This window comes from Podarcis liolepis (genome assembly GCF_965112155.1).
Source record: "Podarcis liolepis genome assembly, chromosome: 9".
In the NCBI taxonomy this organism is placed as follows: Eukaryota; Metazoa; Chordata; class Lepidosauria; order Squamata; family Lacertidae; genus Podarcis; species Podarcis liolepis.
In genome coordinates this window covers 8,910,191-8,929,842 of record NC_139564.1, presented here as the reverse complement: position 1 = coordinate 8,929,842, position 19,652 = coordinate 8,910,191, and the positions used below count along the sequence as shown (strand labels likewise).

General features: G+C 43.9%; 1 long non-coding RNA gene across 2 annotated transcripts in view; it reads left to right on the top strand.

Annotated features, from left to right (window-relative positions):
- LOC310686027 overlaps window positions 1–19,195 on the top strand; it is a 42,720-nt gene extending 23,525 nt beyond the window's left edge. Inside the window, exons 2-5 of one of the 2 annotated variants that reach the window (XR_014515656.1) lie at window positions 5,958–6,146; window positions 9,482–9,622; window positions 16,339–16,502; window positions 16,669–19,194. This is a non-coding gene — a long non-coding RNA (uncharacterized lncRNA). Of the gene's footprint in view, window positions 1–5,957; window positions 6,147–9,481; window positions 9,623–16,338; window positions 16,503–16,668 lie in introns of both variants that reach the window. The other variant, XR_014515655.1, reaches the window with a different exon arrangement.
- Window positions 19,196–19,652: the final 457 nt, after the last annotated feature.

Genomic DNA, 19,652 nt, shown 5'->3' with positions numbered 1-19,652 from the left:
GAGACCCATTATCATATCCTTTTGTTCTCTGTGGCATTCAGAGAAAGACTGAACAGGCAACTCCCTTCAAAATGGCAACCTGCGATTCAATACCTTTGTCACCTGATCTAGGGTTACAACACTCACATGTTAGCTGGCAGAAAACAACAATTAGATAATGATCAACTCATTAAGAAGCTGAGAGTCTCTTAGAAAACTACTGTGGGGGAAAAACCAGTGCTGAACCTTCATTAATACACCGGCATTTTCCATTTCTGTGTCAATTACACCAATTATACTTAACAATGGAATATGCATAAACATTCTGACTGAAGAAGTTGGAATGGGCAGTTATGGATTGCTAAGCACAGATGAAACTAGTTAAGTCTGGGCGGAGATGGGGCGGAGTTTCTCAATATTGAGCCAGGAAACAGTGTTGTTGCGGGGGGGGGGGAGTTTGGAAAGATGGGAAACCCCAAATTCCTCATATTGGTTCAAGACAGCTATCTGAATGTTGAACAAGTACACATAATTAGCTAGGACATCTTGCTGGTTTTGTAGCATTGTGTTCTGCAGGCTGTGTCTCTCCTCTCCCTCCCTCCTAAAGGCTGTCTGAATCTGTGCTTGTGATTCCAGGCGAGGAAAGAAATGTCCATGTTCTGCTGACTGGAACACTTATTCTTAAGTTTGCCATGGGAAAATACTGTCCTCTGTTATCTTAATAACCTGGGAGATTGCAGTCTCTCTTTGCTTAGAGGGAGCTGACTCACGCTTAATGGGCAGAAGGCTGCATTATGTTGAGGTTAAGGTAGGTGACAGTCTCTATGCAGCACGGAGGGAACGCAAGGCTGTTAAATCTGCTGGGTTCTTTAGCTTAAAAGAGCATTCGTGTACAGGTCCTACCAGTGCTCTAAGTGGACCGGCATTAGCTCTGCAAAATCTATATTCACCTTTCTTTTTTTTACTTAAAGAGCCTTAGATTGCTCAATCATTTGACTGGTGCCGAATGGAAAGAGGAAGGAAAGGAAGGCAAGGACAAAGTGGAAAGCTGATTCTCTCATAAGTTGCACTTGCCACAGGTAGCATATGAATTGCTGGATACACTGCCACAATTTCAGTGCTCCTCTACGTAGTGTGCAATTATGAAATTTGCTGCTGCAAGGCATGGCGATGACCACCAATGCAGATGGCTTTGAAAAGGGATTGGAACAATTTTGTGAAAGAGTGGTCTATGATTAGGGAACGAGCTGTCACTCTGTGGTAGACCATCTGCTTTGCATTCAGAAGGTTCTAGATTCAGGGAAACTCCTGTCTGAAACTCTGGATTGCTGCCACCGATTTGTGTAGACCAGGGTTCCCCAATCTTGGGTCTCCATCTGTTTTTGGACTACAACTCCCGTCATCCCTAGCTAGCAGGACCAGTGGTCAGGGATGATGCAAATTGTAGTTCAAAAACAGCTGGAGAAAATACTGAGCTGCATGGTTCAATGGTCTGATTCGGCAGCTTCCTGTGCTCCACTCCGAAGCTAAGCCAGCTAAGTAGAACCTCAATATTTCAAGGCAGCGAACCTCTAGTTTCTGGGGAACGAACAAGGAAAGAGAGCTGTTACCTTCATGCAGTGATGGCTTCATCTTTTAAAGCACACTGGGGCAAGACACACACTACGGAGGCCCTCTCTGAGTGTCTCCACTTCCTCTTCACTTTGGGACTCACCTTGGGAATCATGCTGCTTCCCCCGCACTCCTCTTCCTCTGCCAGTGGAGACACTAATGAAAGCAATGGATGCTTTTCTCAAGTGAATAAGTTGTCACAGCAAGATGGAAGAGGAGCAGGGCCAGGATGTCTCAGGGGTTGACACTGGACTCCTGCAATAGTGTGATCACTGGCCAGTTTCCAGGTGATGCTGCCTAGCCCTGACAGTGATGCATACATAGACAGTAGTCCTGCCTTCCTACCTTTTTGTCTGTGGTTGGAAACAGGAATCTGAGCAGCATGGGTCTTTGGCCTGATCCAGGAGGGCTCTTCCTAGGTTCTCAATATTGCCATGCCTCCCACGTGAGTGACCTTGAAAGTCTAGAATTATTTTGGAATCCCCATTGTTTCATTAGTGATTCATAATTAATGTTTAATATAGGAGGCAGCAATTACTACAAGGCTGAAAATCCAATAAAAATGCATAATTTCTTCATAAGAAAAAGAGGCCAGAATTAAGCAGATTGCCCATTTCTCCCTTGTCTTTGTGGCAGTACTTTGAAATCTAACCTGAGCTGGTCTTAATAAAAAACTTCCTAAATATTCCGAGGAAGCTCAAAGAGATAAGTCGATAGGTGCAAACTTTCCCAGTTTAAGGCAAATCTTGAGATCTGTGTGCACCCCTAATTAAAGCTCAGTTGTGTCTACTTCTCTTTTAATTAGGGGTGTGTGAGAGCCCCAAGATTTGTCTCACATCTGTATTGTTGTTGTTTAGTCATTTAGTCGTGTCCGACTCTTCGTGACCCCATGGACCAGAGCACGCCAGGCACTCTTGTCTTCCACTGCCTCCCACAGTTTGGTCAAACTCATGCTGGTAGCTTCAATAACACTATTCAACCATCTTGTCCTCTGTCGTCCCCTTCTCATTGTGCCCTCCATCTTTCCCAACATCAGGGTCTTTTCCAGGGAGTCTTCTCTTCTCATGAGGTGGCCAAAGTATTGGAGCCTCAGCTTCACAATCTGTCCTTCCAGTGAGCACTCAGGGCTGATTTCCTTAAGAATGGAGAGGTTTGATCTTCTTGCAGTCCATGGGACTCTCAAGAGTCTCCTCCAGTGCCATAATTCAAAGGCATCAATTCTTCGGCGATCAGCCTTCTTTATGGTCCAGCTCTCACTTTCATACATCACTACTGAGAAAACCATAGCTTTAACTATACGGACCTTTGTTAGCAAGGTGATGTCTCTGCTTTTTAAGACATCTGTATTACAGATCACATATTTTGCAATTCTGATCTGCTTGCTGTGTGCTCTCTGCTTCGCTCTGTGTCTTGGGTGCCGAGCTCTTCTGTGCAAAATGAAGCTCTGTGTTTTCCTGATCACTATAGCACCTAAATCATTCCTAGAAGCTGAAAAAGCTGCACCAGCCTTGCAAGTCTGGACGGGAGCATCAACCCTAGACAGGAGTTAACTGGAGGGATGCTTCAAGAAGAATCTGTTAATGCTTGGACCTATCAAATCCATCTTTTGTTGGGACTTGAGAAATTGAACAGTTGATACAGCTCCCAGCAAATGAGCCTTTCCCAAATCTCATCCAGCTTAATAAACAGCTGATTACCCAAAGCATCAGAGCTTGTCTCTTTTCTGTGTCCTCTGATACGCCTTACAGGCCTAGGCCTTTTCACATCTCTAATATGCCTTACATGGCAAGGCTGCCTAGAATGCTGCCTATGGGGTTCTTCCTTTTTTATATAAAATATGTAAGCTTTCCAGGATTTCCTGGGGAACTTGGGACAACTATTAAACTGGTCTATTAAATCTTCAGTGTAGGCCTGGAGACTGTCAGTCAATTAATTGGGCCATGTCTCCATGGAGACCTGTTAGTTACAGGTTGCCATTCATGTCTTGGAAGCATCTGGTTTCCTTTTATTTGCATACCTTTAAAGTTGCTTGGCATGATTTCTGAGTAGTTTGGATTGCGTCGTCTGCTCTTCCGGTGCGTGCAGAACTTTCAATATTTTAACATTTTCACTCTGAACGAATCCCTCGCCCAGCTAGGCATTTGATCATTCCAAGGTGCTCCCTTGTTTATTTTAATTGAATGCTTGGCTGGGGAATTATGCTCAGATCAAAAACAGAAAATCATCAGTCCAGACGCTGCAAATGCTAAACGCCCTTGTATGCTTGGCTTATTGATTGCAGTGTTAACAGATTTAAAGGAGTGATATCCCTGTGAAAGAAAGAGAAACAGATTAAAGGAGGCCAGTGGAGAAAGTTATGGTGCTCTGTTGCATGAAGAGTAATTAAGAACATGTCTCAGAAAGGGAAGAAGGCTAGACACAAAAGGACAGAAGAACCGCCAAAGATGGTCCAGAATCTAGGGCAATGGCATACAGCCACAGAATTCTTGGACTAAAGTCCAGACTCTATGAGGGATGTGATATGTCAGTATGGCTGGGAGAGAGAAAACAGTGTGTGGCAAAGCAGAGCAGCTGGAACCTATTATTATTATTATTATTATTATTATTATTATTATTATTATTATTATATCTGCCCTTCACCCTAAGGTCCCAGTGCAGGTTACCACAAGTAAACCACAATGTTGGAAACAGTCTAAAACAACTTGCAATCATAGAAATAAGATGGGTTCTAAAAAAGAAACATATCAGGTGTCAAAAGGTGTGTCTTCAGGATTCCCTGACAGCTGTATAACAAAGTTGCTAGATATGGGGAGGGAGTTTCACAACTTAGGGTCTGCCACAGAGAATTCCTTCTCCTGGGTTACCCACCCCCATCCTGCCAAGGTTTGGAGGGTGGTGGAACAACCAATAAGGCCAATGATAATAACAGAGGGGACCTATAGGGTGACCTTCATTGAGACCTGTTAGTTACAATTTGGCAGTTATATTATCATTATATCCTGAATAAATATGAGCACACCCTGAGCCATGATGTTCAGACATGCAGTAGGGTATAGTGATCATCTTTAACAGACTGCAACCACTCACTTATGAAAGGGGTGAATAAGAATCCCAGATAGATAGATGAGAGAGAGGGAGGGACGGAGGGACGGAGGGAGGGAGAGGGAGAGAGAGAGAGAGAAGTTAGATGGGACAAGAGCTGTCCATTTTCTTAGCTATCCCATTGTCATGGGTTGACCTATTGGCAACTGTCAAAATGGAGCTGGGAACCACAAGTTGTGGCACTCTGGGTGGGGGTGTCAGATCTGAGGGATAAAGCCAGAAGCCAAGCCAAAGACCAGAGCCAGGAAGACAATTTTTGCTTAGGCAAAATCCCAGACTGTACAGCAAGGGGCATACAGCCTGTAGCTCAGAAACCTATCTCACTCTGCTGTGGACCAAGTCTGATAGGTAGGCAGGCCTGTCAATCACTTGCGACCACTATGATGTCAGATGAAAAGCAGGGCAAACAAGCAAGGACAAAGCTCTGCGCCCAACACCTTCAGGCACCCATTGCTCTAATCCCCTGCCTCTGCTTCTTTACAGTACAGCATGCAGGGCGCATTAACCTTTCGCTTCCCAGCTGTGCCCAGCTCCCTATAATCCTGCTTTCAGCAATTAAACTCGGGGGGAAAACAAGTAAAGCACAATGTTGGAAACAGTCTAAAACAACTTGCAACCATAGAAATAAGATGGGTTCTTCAAAAAATGGAAGGATTAGTCATTGCAGTGTGGGGAGAAGGGGAAAGAGGGAGGAGGCAGGGCTCCGTGGGAGACCTTGAAATGGGCCGAATGCTCCCCACTCCTGTTTTACATGAGCCAGAAAGACAAGTAAGCAATAAACATTGCACTGACCCCCTCCTTTGTTTTTTCTCTCTTTTCACATGTTAATAAATAAAGGTATGCATAAAGGTAACCATTGCCCATTAAGATGAAAAAGAGATTCTGGAAGCTTGTGTGAAGAACCATCTGCCAGATCATCTAGCAATTACGATTATTATTACACTTGTAGCAGCACGTGCCACAAGTCTGCTGCACAACTTAATATATCCTTGCTCCCCAAAGACACACGACAGAGGAACACAAAGGAGCTCCTGACAGCACAAAGTTACAAGCATGGCAACGATAACCTCACGCCTCGGTGCCTCAACCTCTGTGGCTTTTGTTCTTCTCTGAGTATGCAGCATTCTTTCGAGAGCTTCAGTGGGAAGGGATTATGTTCTTTGTACAGCCATCTTGTCATTAAGACGTCCACACATTACAGCAAAGTCAGGCAACAGAAATGATTCATTAACTCTTTTGTTCTCTTCCTCTGGCCTGGTTCGTAGACTTTCCGGGCCGGGGCTGCAGGTTTGTGCCGGAGAAGCATGCATTTGTGCCCCTCTCATTGCCGTTTTGCCCATCATGTGCTGCAGAGGTGGGGAACCCATGGCCCAAAGCAACTTGATGAGTGGGGCAAAGTTGCTACACTGGCTTGCTGACAGGTGGGGTGCTGATGTTTGCCAGGAAGAAAAAGGGTGAGTGAGGGAGAAAATTCCCTTTGTGGGTTCAATATGGAGGTTCAAACCAGATTTCCAATTAGTTAGACTTTATTCAGCAATGTATTACTGGATAGAGTCCAAAAGAGTCTGTGAGATAGCACAATCCCTATATAGGCAATATATTACCTATATATTATATATTTTAGCTATACACACACACACACACACACACACACACACACACACACACACACACACATATATATATATATATATATATATATATATATATATATATGTATTTGTTTTCGTAGATTTTCACGGGTACAGGAATGCAGGTTTTGGTGTCCTCGGGTGTCTTCCCGTGTAAAAGTTGGGGTGTCTAGGCGACGTTTCGACGAGGTCTCACTCGTCATCTTCAGGCTGGTGCTTTCGGCTTCTTGTTACTGGAACAGAGCGGGATCTCAGTGTTTGAGTTCCTATAAATACTGTAGAGGGGTGTGGTGTATTGCCTCAAAAGTTCTGGGCAGAGGGGAAGTTCCCAGGCTAGTGTTCTTTTCTTCTTTTGTTCCTTAATTACTTGAGGGATATCTTGAGTGATTTCTTGAGTGATATTCTGAGTACCACTTAGGTGGGTCATTAGGTGTGGATTAGTTGCTAAAGCCTTCGTGTCTTGACCTCTTGAATTTGTGGAGAGTTTTTCTGGGAAGATGGCTGTACTGCACTTAGTTGTGCTTTGGCTTGGCTTCGTGTATAGGGGCGAGCTGTGGTTTTGTGCCCTGTGCCAGCCAGATCTGTGTAGGGATTGCAGGGGGGTGCAGCATCCGGAGTTGCCACTATGGTTTGGTTACTGGATGGTGTCTGTAATTTATCTGTGGAGAGGGTCTGGGTTTGGGTCTGGTGTGGTTGATTGGTGGTGGCGTTCTGTGTGCCTCTGGATCTGGTGTCGGTTTTTGTGGGGAGGGCTAATTTCCAGATGTCTGGCAGGCGGGACGTGTCGTCACGCTTGTTCATGTTGTGAGGGTGTTTCTCTATCTCGATGGCTTCCATGATTATTCTCTTGTGGTGATGTTCCATGTTAAAGAGCAATTTGGAATCTGCAAAATTAATTTCGTGTCCTGTTTCTTTCATGTGTTGGAAAAGAGAGGAAGATTTTTCTTCTTTTTTGACGGCATTCTTGTGTTCTGCGATACGTGCATTTATTCGTCTGTTTGTTTGTCCAATGTACGTGGCTGGGCAGACTTTGCAGGGTATTTCATAGACCCCTTGGTTTTCCAACTGGATTTTATCTTTGGGGTTTCTGAGGATATTGGCTATTTTTTGGTTGGTGCAAAAGGCTGTTTTGATATTGTGTTTATGGAGGATTTTGCTAATTTTATCTGTAGTGCCCTTGATATAAGGAAGGAGGGCCATGCCATTGTTTTCTTCCGTGTCTTGGTTTTTGGGGGGTGTTTCTTTTTTGGGGGGTGTTTCGTCAAAAAAGAAGAAAAATCTTCCTCTCTTTTCCAACACATGAAAGAAACAGGACACGAAATTAATTTTGCAGATTCCAAATTGCTCTTTAACATGGAACATCACCACAAGAGAATAATCATGGAAGCCATCGAGATAGAGAAACACCCTCACAACATGAACAAGCGTGACGACACGTCCCGCCTGCCAGACATCTGGAAATTAGCCCTCCCCACAAAAACCGACACCAGATCCAGAGGCACACAGAACGCCACCACCAATCAACCACACCAGACCCAAACCCAGACCCTCTCCACAGATAAATTACAGACACCATCCAGTAACCAAACCATAGTGGCAACTCCGGATGCTGCACCCCCCTGCAATCCCTACACAGATCTGGCTGGCACAGGGCACAAAACCACAGCTCGCCCCTATACACGAAGCCAAGCCAAAGCACAACTAAGTGCAGTACAGCCATCTTCCCAGAAAAACTCTCCACAAATTCAAGAGGTCAAGACACGAAGGCTTTAGCAACTAATCCACACCTAATGACCCACCTAAGTGGTACTCAGAATATCACTCAAGAAATCACTCAAGATATCCCTCAAGTAATTAAGGAACAAAAGAAGAAAAGAACACTAGCCTGGGAACTTCCCCTCTGCCCAGAACTTTTGAGGCAATACACCACACCCCTCTACAGTATTTATAGGAACTCAAACACTGAGATCCCGCTCTGTTCCAGTAACAAGAAGCCGAAAGCACCAGCCTGAAGATGACGAGTGAGACCTCGTCGAAACGTCGCCTAGACACCCCAACTTTTACACGGGAAGACACCCGAGGACACCAAAATATATATGTATGTATACACACACACACACACACACATATATATATATATATATATATACTGTGAGGGAAAAAAGTATTTGATCCCCTTCTAAATTTGCCCGTTTGCCCTCTGACGAAGAAGTGACCAGTACATAATTTTAATGGTAGGTTTATTGTAGCTGTGAGAGACAGAATAACAACAGTAAAACCTGTTATTAGCTGTTTGTTCTCAACCTTCTGCCACTCCAGTCATTGAAAACACTTATTGAACCCAAGTTCTTTGTGTTAAGTGCTGGACCCTCCTTGCAACTTATCTGGAATTGTTTTTCACTCTGCCAGTCAGCATTAAGGCTCCTACTTCTTCTTCTTTGGTGATCCGTCATAGCCAAGTAAGATTGTCTTCCATGAACACGATCTTAACAGTGAGTCTGTAAGTGACTGTGGAGGCCAATTCTGGATCCACACGTTCTTTCACAGTTGAGACATAGGTTTCCAGGTGGGAGTTGATCACAGTGAGGGTTTGCCAAGTGTGCCTTCCTCTTAACATGTTTCTCCCTTTGGTCCTGAGTTCAAGGGTCTTCAAAGCCCATGACACCTTTGGTAAAGGCTGTTCTCCAATTGGAGCACTCTCAAGCCAGTTGTTTGTGTTTATACTACAGTTTTTAAGATTTGCTTTGAGGGAGTCTTTAAGCCTCTTTTGTTGACCACTAGCATTACGCTTTCCATTTTAAAGTTCAGAATAGAGTCTTTGCTTTGGAAGACGATAATCAAGTACCCGCATAACATGACCAGTCGGATACCTGAAGCTGGACTCAGAAATAAAGGGTTTTGCAGCTTTTCCACTTCAAGAGGTGATAGAGAGGTTGGCTTGATGCAAACAAATCAGCAGAGAAATTCCGGTGCTCTTGTGTTTGCATTGTGCTCAGCTCCCTGCAGTATCACCCATCTTGGAACTAAACAGCGACCCACCTGCTGGTATCACAATATAGCAGCCCCATGCCCCCTGGTCAGCCACATCTGTGTGTGGTCCTCTAGGTTGTTATTGTCCCCTAAATATCATGTACATCACATCTGCCTGATTATTGCAGATACAACTGTAGGGGAACATCTATGAAGCCTATTTGTCGGTGACTAGGAAGCTGAAAGAGAAGAAGTGATTGGTTCACTGGATGAAGACAAAACTGAAGCAAGTCGCCTACAAAGAAGATCCTATCCTACATCATTACACGGTGAGCTGCCATCACTGGTGGAACAATGAAAGCCATCCCCAAGCTCATCATAGACCCTGGTATGGGGTGGGGAGAGGAGTTCCAACAAGCACTTGGGTGGGTCCAAAGTCATTCAAGGCTTTATACCTAACATCAATATGTTTTAATTGAGTCCTGTAATATAGAGGCAGCCAGCACAAAATCTCAGTGTAGGTCTTAAATGACAGGTGCCTCAAGCAGCCCTTTGGCTGCTGCATCCTACAGTACAATTGCTACTGTAGCAGGGCATCAAGAACAACCCTATGCAGAGCACATTACTACCCATCAATAATGCCTCCAACCTCTTTGGATTCAGTTTATTGGCCCACATCCAACCCATTACAGCCTCCAGACACAAGTTCAGCGCTGAAATGGCTACTTGTGATTCAGATGGTATGGAGGGTGTAGTCCTGTGTGTCATCCACATATTGAAGATATGGATACCTCTCACAATGAGCTGGAGACCTCGCAAGAGGATACTAGGTGGAGTTCTGGTTGCATCCTGTTACCCAGCCCTATACCCAGGGGAGATATGATAACCATCTTCAAATATCTCAAGGGCTGCCACATGGAAGATGGAGCAAGCTTGTTTTTTTTTCCTGCTTTTGTGGGTAGGACTCAAACTGATGGCTTCAAGTGACAAGAAAGGAGATTCTGACTAAACATCAGGATGAACATTCTGACAGTAAGAGCTATTTGACAGTGGAACGGTCTCCCTCAGAAAGATGTGGACTCTCCTTTCTTGGAGGTTTTTAAGCCGAGGTTGAATGGCCCTGAGGGACTCTGAGTTCAACCCCCTGTAATTCAGGAATCTCAACCAAGGCATCCATGGCCATGCAACTTCTTCTTAAAAACCTCCACTGAAGGAGCTTTTACATGTATAGGATGTCAGGCTTAATAGCTTATCACAGTACAGTGGTACCTCAGGTTAAGTACTTAATTCGTACCGGAGGTCTGTTCTTAACCTGAAACTATTCTTCACCTGAAGCACCACTTTAGCTGTAGCCTTATTGGAGTTCACTGATTGGGTCTGCATTGCTCCGGGACAGGAGGAAGGAAGTCAAATGACACCGAGGTTGATTCAAAGAAAGAGTTTATTCTGCTATCCGGATAGCAGAAGGCACTTGCGTGATCAAGTCCACAGCAAGTCCAAAGAAATGACAAGTTTCATGCAGTATATATATCCTCCAGGCACCCTCTCCCTCCTTCCCATATAAATCCAACCACGTCAGCCTATGTATGCAGGTTGACATTACATATGTTCTTGCTCTGGTATTCTTAACCACAAAAGGGAATTCCTTCCTGTACTTCTGACCATAAAAGGATCTTCCTCTTCCTACTCTTATCTTGGAAGAAGAGGTCATCATCTCCGAGAACACACTTTTGGCATTGTTCCCGGACTGGGTCTGTGGTCTTCGTGGTCAGGACATAAGATAAGGTACAGACGCATCATCCCTGCTCTACTGGAACTTGGCAAGGTCACTCATTGCCATCACTGACTGATAAGGGAGAGAGCTTTGAGCACAGCTGAGGTTTTGTTTATACATTGACTCAGAGCTCAAGTTAATGGATTTTAGCTAAGGGAAAAGAGGGATTTTGGTGCAGTTTTAAACTGCCTGCACATTCAGTTTTGGGTTTTGGGAAACCCATTCCTTCATAGCTAATGGGGCCTCCTGCTGCCGCTGTGCCACCACCACACGATTTCTGTTCTCCTCTTGAAGCAAAGTTCTTAACCTGAAGCACTATTTCTGGGTTAGCGGAGTCTGTAACCTGAAGCGTATGCAACCTGAAGTGTATGTAACCTGAGGTACCACAGTACAGCAAATACTAGATGGAGCTTCATAGATGGTTGTTACTTTATAGATAATGCATCACCATCATTATCATCATTTAATATTTAGAACCTGTGAGATTGCCAGAAATGTTAATGCTCACAAGAAATTATAGCATAAGACTTGAACCAAAGCAGAATGCCCATCTCCACTACCTTTTTTATTGAATGATGCCCTCTGAGGAAGGAATTACATACAGAGTGGGGAGATAGGGAGATGTTAGAGGAACCTTTTTGGAAAGCAAGCGCTTAAGATGAAAGTAAATGCCCTTTGTGTCTTCAGAGGTGACAAACAGCTTAAAAAAATGCAAGGACTCTGAACTCCGGCCTCTGATCATTTGCGAATGTCAGAAGCATATTCCTGTACACTCAGTTTACTTCAGCTCAGAAAACTATACCAGCTGCACCAATTAAGATGTACCAATTAAGAGCATCCCTTGATCCCTAGGTTAAGTCTGCACTTTGAATGCTAACATGGATTGTTTTCCTGTTGCTTGTTCTGAGAGGTGTAGTAGCAGAAGCAATATCTCTTCTTATATTCTTGTGATTGGAAATGGAAATTTTGTGGAGATTAGCATGTTGTAGCTCAAGATACCCAACGAGATGCTCTCAAGGTGTTGTCAGACTACAACTCCCATCACCCCTGGCCATGTGTGTGGGGCAGATGAGACAAAACATCTAGAGGGAACCACATTAGAGGGAATAGGTTATCCCTGTTCTAGCCTATTGGTGCCAACATACTTTATTATCTGGTGTGACAGATCTCCTTGCTGCTTCCTTATTTGACCAGAGCTCTCTCTTGTTCTCTAACATTCTCGTTGGCTACAACCCACAGCAAAACTGTTCCTCCACAGTGCCACTTCTGCAAGGACTCAGTAGTAGATAGGTAGCCGTGTTGGTCTGCCATAGTCAAAATAAAAAATTCCTTCCAGTAGCACCTTAAAGACCAACTAAGTTAGTTCTTGGTATACCAAGAACTAACTTAGTTGGTCTTTAAGGTGCTACTGGAAGGAATTTTTTATTCTGCAAGGACTGTATGCCTGAACATTCCTCTATGGAAACTTGAACACACACACACAAACCCCACACACCACAAAGTTATGCTATAATCTAGTTGGAAGAAGGTGGAAGGCAGAGGAAATTAGCAGGATGGGAATGAGGTCAGGAGATGACAAGTGCTCATGATATTTGCCTCAGATTTCAGTTTTGTGTGCATGTGATTGAATTGTTCCTCAGACAAATAAACGTTCTGCTGTTAACCTTGGCTAATTGTCAGTGAATCCCACGCAAAAGACGTCTGAACACTTTTCTGTTTGTCTACACCTACTCAGTGCTGTTAGCATCGTTCGGCTGTGACACTCATACATCAGGGAGGAGGCTAGACTAGAAAACATCGTCCTGGCACCTCTCTCTTTCTCCTTCTCTATCTCCCTGTATATATACTTGCAAGAGTTGTCGCTGTAGAAAACTGAAGAGCTCTGGATTGTTTTCATTATAGCACAGCAGCGGAGGAGTTTCTTTGGAAAAAAAGTTAAGAGCTTAAGTTAAGTTTAAAAACCCCCAAATGAAAAAATCTGGTGTTGCTCTGCTTTAACAACAAAGAACAGCCCAACCCAGGGCTGTCACATGGATGATGGAGCAAGCTTGTTTTCTGCTGCTTCAGAGGGTAGGACCTGAACCAATGGATTCAAATTTCCAGAAAGGAGATTCTGACTAAACATTAGGAAGAAGTTCCTGGCAGTAAGAGCTGTTTGACATTGGAAAGGTCTAGCTTGGAAAGTGGTGGACTCTTCATCATGGGAGCTTTTAAAACAGAGATCAGGTGGCTATCTGTCAGGGATTCTTTAGTTGTGATTCCTGCGTTGCAGGACGTTGGACTAGATGACCCTTGGGGTACCTTCCAACTATGATTCTATAATTCTTTAGAACCCCACAGGGAGCATTTCAGGATGTTGTAAGGCCTGGCAGAGACCTGTAAAGACATACTGGAATGCCTGCAAGAATATGGAACACACAAACACTCCCAGTGTGAAGCTGCAACATTTTCTTTTTTAAATGTACAAATGAGAATTCACACCACTTGGCCACCTCTTAATTATTTTAAGGTAAGAAAGAGATGAAACTCACATTCCCTTTCCATAAAGGATTACGGAGGAACATGAAATCTCTTTACTTCCCCCACCAAAAGCCTTCCCTTATAAAAATTAAAACATGGCATGCTTAATCCACTCTGGAAGGGCTTCTGTGCTGATAAATTTCATGCACTTTGGCCAAAATGGAGGGGTGGGGTTTACAGATTTATTTATTTCTTAATTACACATTATAGTGAATGAGGAAGGCAGATCTTCATTTTATAGAGTGGCTTGGAACCTGAAATACATATCCAAGTGTAGAGGAGACAGTAACTCAGAGACGTATAACATCCCCCCCCATAAAAATATACAGATAAAGTGGTACCTTGGTTTTCGAATGCCTCCTTTCTGAACATTTCAGAACTCAAACACTGTAAACACAGAACGCGCCTCAGAAGTCGAACAGGAAACACAACTTCCACTGAGTGCAAAACCCTAAAGCCTAGCTGTCGGCTACTGAGTTTCAGTTTTTGAATGTTTCAGAACTTGAACAGTCTTCCGGAATAGATTACGTTTGAAAACTGAGGTACCACTGTATAAGGTGACTTTATGGATAGAAGCAAGCCTGAAAATCCCTTCCTTGTACTGATGCCCTGCTATGAAGCTTGGCATGCCAATATGGGCTGATGATGCCATCAATCCTTATCCATGCTTGGCCTTTATGTTGGCTAGGCCACCCCATGAAAGATGGGAGGGCATTAGGGTGGTCATTTACACTTTGCCAAATCAGTGAGAGGGAATGCCAACACCAAAGGAAGAGGGTACAGATTTCCAAATCATTGCACATGTTGATTTAGATGGTCGATAGATAGATGATAGATGATAGATGATAGATGATAGATGATAGAGGATAGAGGATAGAGGATAGAGGATAGAGGATAGATGATAGATGATAGATGATAGATGATAGATGATAGATGATAGATGATAGATGATAGATGATAGATGATAGATGATAGATGATAGATACAGTGGTGCCCTGCAAGACGAATGCCTCGCAAGACGAAAAACTCGCTAGACGAAAGAGTTTTCCGTTTTTTGAGTCGTTCCGCAAGACGAATTTCCCTATGGGCTTGCTTCGCAAGACGAAACATCTTGCGAGTTCTTGCGAGTTTTTTTTCTTAAAGCCGCTAAGCCGCTAAGCTGTTAATAGCCGCTAAGCCGCTAAGCCGTTAATAGCTGCTAAGCCGCTAATAGCCGCTAAGCCGCTAAGCCGCTAATAGCCGTGCTTCGCAAAACGAAAAAACCGCAAGACGAAGAGACTCGCAGAACGGATTAATTTCGTCTTGCGAGGCACCACTGTAGATAGATAGATGACAGATAGATAGATAGATAGATGATAGATAGATATATAGATGATAGAAAGACAGACAGACAGACAGACAGACAGATAGATGATAGATGAAGAAGAGTTTGGATTTGATAGCCCACTTTATTACTACCTGAAGGAGTTTCAAAGCGGCTAACATTCTCCTTTCCCTTCCTCCCCCACAACAAACACTCTGTGAGGTGAGTGGGGCTGAGAGACTTCAAAGAAGTGTGACTAGCCCAAGGTTACCCAGCAGCTGTATGTGGAGGAGCGGAGACGCGAACCCAGTTCCCCAGATTAGGAGTCCACCACTCTTAACCACTACACCACACTGGCTCTATCTATCTATCTATCTAGATAGATAGATAGATAGATAGATGACAGATGGATAGATAGGTGATGATAGATGATAGATAGATAGATAGATAGATAGATAGATAGATAGATAGATGATAGATAGACAGATAGATAGACAGACAGACAGACAAAAATAATTGTTGTGGAGCACAGTGACCTGTGTGGCTGCTCAGTCTGCTGTCCAGGAGTTGAGTGCTGATGAGCAACTTCCAAGGCCCCCCAACCTCTTTAATCTTGGTTTCGATTGGACAGCCCTCCAAACAGGACTGTGCCCTTCAAATGAAACACAGTCCTCTGTAAAGCAGGACACATGGACAACTTGGAGTGCATCTTTTTCTTCACAAAATGGCTGGATTCTAGATTATGCTCAATAGTAAAGGGTGGTGGTGGTCCAGAAATAATCTAGAATTGCAAGGAATTTTTCTAAATTACAGGGGGTAGCAATTAGCAGGGGTCAGGTGTGCTTCCTGATCAGAAGCAAGCTTTACTACTGATTTTTTGAGGGTGAACACCTTTAGCTCTTGTGCTCCCTAAGCATTTCCTTTCATTATTCTGCTCCATGCACAGACCCTTTTGTAGGCTCTCTTCACCAGGATAGATTTCAGTTGCCACTGTTTGACTAATCTGCACAGAACTGCACACTCTGGCAACATACCTCATCTGCAACCCCCCCTAAAACCCTACATTTTTAAAAAAGATGGAGAGGGCCCATAGTTCATTGCCAAGGCATTTGCTTCCCAAGCACTACATTTGAGGTTCGATCCCTAGCACCTTCTCTTAAAAGAGGCAGCGGGTGATGGAAGAGACCCCAGAGAAGCACTATCCACAAGTGTAGATGACATTGGTCAAGATGGATCAATACACCAGCTTAGGATGTTCAAACAGTTAACGAGGGGGGGGGGAGTTAACTGTGTTATACAGTCCTTTAAACAAAAAAGATTTTATGAAAACTATAAGAGGGGAAAGAGGAGAGAGAAAATATTCATGCTTGATTGATCGACTTTGTGTCTACAGCACAATAACCTCCTACAAGGATCAGCTAAACCGATATTCTCTTCTTATCCCACAGCTATTGAAAAGGACTTGAAAGAAAACACCCACCCAGCCCCTCCTTCCCCCTACCTGATTTGATTAATGAAGTCATTAAAAGAGATGCACAAAGACTGTCGAACGAGCCCTGCATTTCTATGTCGGGACAGAGCAGCTTGAGCGTATATAAAAGCTGTTATAGAAGTGAGTGCACTTATTAAATCTTCCAACAGATTTTCCTCTAGTCATTATCATGGAAGAGACTCCAACCCGCATGCCAAGAATCACAGATGATCTACGATTATGTAGACAAATCTCTCTCTCTCTCTCTCTCTCTCTCTCTCTCTCTCTCTCTCTCTGTCTATCACAGGAACACGGAAGCAAGGAAACACTTCCTCGACCAACCGTGTGACATTTTTTGAAGTGGAGCTCAGTTTGTCCCCTAAGCATCATCCACATCACATCTGCCTGATCATTGCAGATACAACTGTAGGGGAACATCTATGAAGCTTACTTGTCTGTGACTAGGAAGCTGAAAGAGAAGGAGAAGTGATTGGCTCATTGGATGAAGACAAAGTTGAATCAAGTGGCCTACAAAGAAGGTCCTATCTTGTATCATTACATAGTGAGCTACCGTCACTGGTGGGACAATGAAATGCCACCACCAAGCTCATCACAGGACCTGTTATTGGGGGGGGGGAGTTCCATCAAGTACTTGGGTGGGTCCAAAGTAATCCAGGGCTTTATACCTAACATTAATATGTTTTAATTGAGCCCTGTAATATAGGGGCAGCCAACACAAAATCTCAGTGTAGGTCTTAAATGGCAGGTGCCTCAAGCAGCCCTCTGGCTGCTGCATCCTACACTACAATTGCTGCTGTTGCAGGGCCATCAAGGACAACCCTATGCAGAGCATATTACCACCCATCAATAGTGCCTCCAACTTGTTTGGATTCAGTTTATTGGCCCTCATCCAACCCATTACAGCCTCCAGACACAAGTTCAGCACTGGCTACTTGTGGTTCAGATGGTATGGAGGGTGTAGACCTGTGTGTCATCCACATATTGAAGATACTGATACCTCTCACAATGAGCTGGAGACCTCGCAAGAGGATGCTATGTGGAGCTGTGGTTGCATCCTGTTACCCAGCCCTTTGCCCAGGGGAGATATGATAGCCATCTTCAAATATCTCAAAGGCTGTCACATGGAAGAGGGAACAAGCTTGTTTTCTCCTGCTCTAGAGGGTAGGACTCAAACCGATGACTTCAAGTGACAAAAAATGAGATTCTGACTAAACATCAGGATGAACATTCTGACAGTAAGAGCTGTTTGACAACGGTGTTGCGGTCTCCTTCCATGGAGGTTCTTAAGCAAAGGTTGGATGGCCATGTGTCATGGATGTTTTAGCTGAGATTTCTGCATTGCAAGGGGTTGGACTTGATGACCCTTGGGATCCCAACTCTACAATTCTGTGATTATATGATATGAAGAGGCAAAGATCCCCCAGTGTAGAGCCTCTTCCTCTGGGGAAAGGCCATAGCTCAGCAGAAGAGGACCTTTATTGCAGGTAAAAGGTCCCATGCTCAATCCCCAGCCTCAAATATGGGAAAACCACGTCCTGTTGGTGCAGGCAGTACTGAGCTGAGAGTGACCAGTGGTCTGTCTTGATAGAAAGCAGCTTCCTATTTTCCTGTTTTTCCTTGCCTTGACAGCCATATAAATTATGGTGAATGCAGACAAAAGAACAGAACAAGCCAATGCTCTTGAGTGATGCTTTCTTACACAAAAAGCTGCTGTAGACCAATTGTCTGTGTCCACTGCTAGCCAGTTCTACACCCAGCCCTGAAGGAATCCTTTAACTGAAATCACTCTCTGCTTTTTCTTAATTAGTTTCATTTCAACCTTCATCCCTAGGCTCCTTGTTTGCAGAGATTTCTTCAGATAGTCTCCTGCAAGATTCATGTCTTGAGACTTCAGAGCAGCTTGCTGTGAATCTGGATGAGCATATTTTGTAACTGCCAGGCAGGATAATAAACTCTTCACTTGTATTGCTATTTAATTTATATACCGCTTATACACCAAGCTGGCTTCCAAGTAGGTTAAAGGTATTAAAAAATCAATTAAAAAATGTGGACATAAGTTAAACACACAATTAACAATCTGATTAGGACATCAAAACATTCTTAAGTGAAGTATTCAATACAAAGCCAGCTAAAAAGCATGACAATTACAATTGTTAAAAACAAACAGAACAAGAAAATCAGAAGTTCAAATACAGGGGAATGCTTACCTAAACATGTGCATGTTCAGGAGTCAGCGGTATCCCAATACTGATGTAAACTCTCATATTTCAGAAGAGAGGGTGTTCCACAGAGCTGGTGAAAAAGCTCGTCTCTGCATTGAGCACCTATCCTCTCAAGTGCTGTACCCCAAAGGGGGTATTAGAGACTAATGTTTGCAGATTTGCAAATTTGCAAAGACAATCACTGATGTCATGATCCTAGAGTACAGCAATGCCCATAACTGGACAGTGCAATGCCACCAGCTGAGAAGCCAAACTGGGTTCCTGGCTCTGATCCTGATGAGGATGATCACAGAACTAGTGAAGATGAGACTGGCAGGCAGGATTCCACTGAACCAGATCTCACAACACCAGGGCATTGGAACTGGAGCCAAGATGCTTCTGGGTGCCTTCCTCTGGGCCTTAGGAACTGAATGCCTCCCTCAGTTCCTTGCCAGTTCAACAGGGGAAAGAGTGTACTGGGTAGGAAGCCATGGAGGGCAGTAGAAGTGCTGTCTTCAGGCCAGAGGGTTGGCTTTTTAAGATGTTTCAGTTCTCCAGTAGGATGTGGGGCATAGGAGACATAGGCTGAATGCAGAGGCTTTAAAAGGCTTCAGTTCTCATCCACCCCTAGTTGGAGCAAGTTGCTCACTCGGAGCTCTCCTTGGTGCTGAACAAGACCAAAGGCCCATTAAATCCAGCAACTTGTTATCACAGTGGCCAACTAGATATTCTAATCTAGAGGATAGCTGGTTCTCTGTGGCAGCTCATAAGTTGTAACCCCTCCTCTCAGGGTTACATTTCGCAACTTCACTATACCTTTTTGGGTATAGTGAATGTGGAAGATCCACCTTTTTACCCTGGCCTTTGACACGTGAGATGTTTATTTTTTAGGAACCACTCTATCTTCGTGATTGTAAGTTGTTTTAAATGGCTTTTGATATTGTAAATTGCCCTGGGACCTGCTGGTGAAGGGCAGGTATTGAATAAAAGTAATAATAACAAATTGCACAGTAGGGATATATTGTTCATGTTGAAACCCCCCTTTACAACATGGCTGGAGAAACGAAGG